The sequence below is a fragment of the Trichechus manatus genome, unplaced genomic scaffold (assembly GCF_000243295.1).
Source record: "Trichechus manatus latirostris isolate Lorelei unplaced genomic scaffold, TriManLat1.0 scaffold00122, whole genome shotgun sequence".
NCBI lineage: Eukaryota > Metazoa > Chordata > Mammalia > Sirenia > Trichechidae > Trichechus > Trichechus manatus.
The window spans coordinates 7,103,099-7,104,587 of NW_004444058.1; positions in this window are offsets into that span (position 1 = coordinate 7,103,099).

Below are 1,489 nucleotides of genomic sequence, written 5' to 3' on the forward strand. Positions count from 1 at the left end.
AATCTAATCTTGAGATGGTCTCTAAATTCAGGTGGGATATACACAAGGTTGTACTTTAGCTCCTGTGGACTTGTTCTAATTTTCTTCTGCTCCAACTTGAACTTATATTTGAGCAATTGACGGTCTGTACTAAGGTTGGCCCCTGGCCTTGTTCTGACTGTAGACATTAAGCTTTTCCATCGTCTCTTACCACAAATGTAGTTGATTTGATTCCTGTGTATTTCCTCCGGCGAGGTCCACATGTATAGTTGCCATTTATGTTGGTGAAAAAAGGTATTCGCAACAAATAAGTCTTTGGTTTTGCAAAATTCTATCACTGGATCTCTGGCATTGTTTCTATCACCAAGGGTGTACTTTCCAACTATGGATCCTTCTTCTTTGCTTCCAACTTTTGCATTCCAATCAGCAGTGATTATTGATGCATCTTGATTGCATGTGTGATCAATTTCCAGACTGCAGAATTTGGTAAAAATCTTCAGTTTCTTTATCTTTGGCCTTAGTGGTTGGCGTGTAAATTTGAATAATAGTCGTATTACAAGGTTTTCCGTGTAGACGTATGAATATTATCCTATCATTGATAGAGGTGTACTTCAGGATAGCTCTTAAAATGTTCTTTTTAACGATGAATACAACACCATTCCTCTTCAAGTTGTCATTCCTGGCATAGTATACCATATAATTGTCAGGTTCAAAATGGCCATACCAGTCCATTTCAGCTCACTAATGCCTAGGATATTGGTGTTTTTGTGTTCCATTTCATTTTTGAAGATTTCCAATTTTCCTGGATTCATACTTTGTACATTCCACATTCTTATTATTAATGGATGTTTGCTGTTTTTTCTTCTCATTTTGAGTTGTGCCACACCAGCAAATGAAGGTCTCATAAGGTTGACTGCTTCCACGTCATTAAGGTCGACTCTACTTTGAGGAGGCAGCTCTTCCCCAGTTGTATTTTGAGTGCCTTCCAACCTGAGGTGCTCGTCTTCTGGCAATATATCAGACAATGCAAGCAATGTTTGCTATATAAATATAGATATATTTCTATCTATCTATTTATCTATATATGTAGATATGTATATATAGGTAGCAAGCTAGATATATAGCTCTCTATATGTATACATATATGTATAGATATATATGTCAGGGATTGAATTGTTCCCCCTCAAAATATGTGTCAAGTTGGTTAGGCCATGACTCCCAGTATTGTGTGGTTTGTCCTCCATTTTGTGATTGTAATATCCTACATGTTATAAATCCTAATCTCTGCCTGTGGTTAATGAGGCAAGATTAGCTTATGTTAAAAAGGATTAGGGTGGGACTGTAACAGCCTTACTAAGGTCACATCCCTGATTCAATGTAAAGGGAGTTTCCCTGGGGTGTGGTTTGCACCATATTTTATCTTACAAGAGATAAAAGGAAAGGGAATTCAGCAGAGAGTGGGAGATCTCATATCACCAAGAAAGCAGTGCGGAAGTAGAGTGTGTCCTTT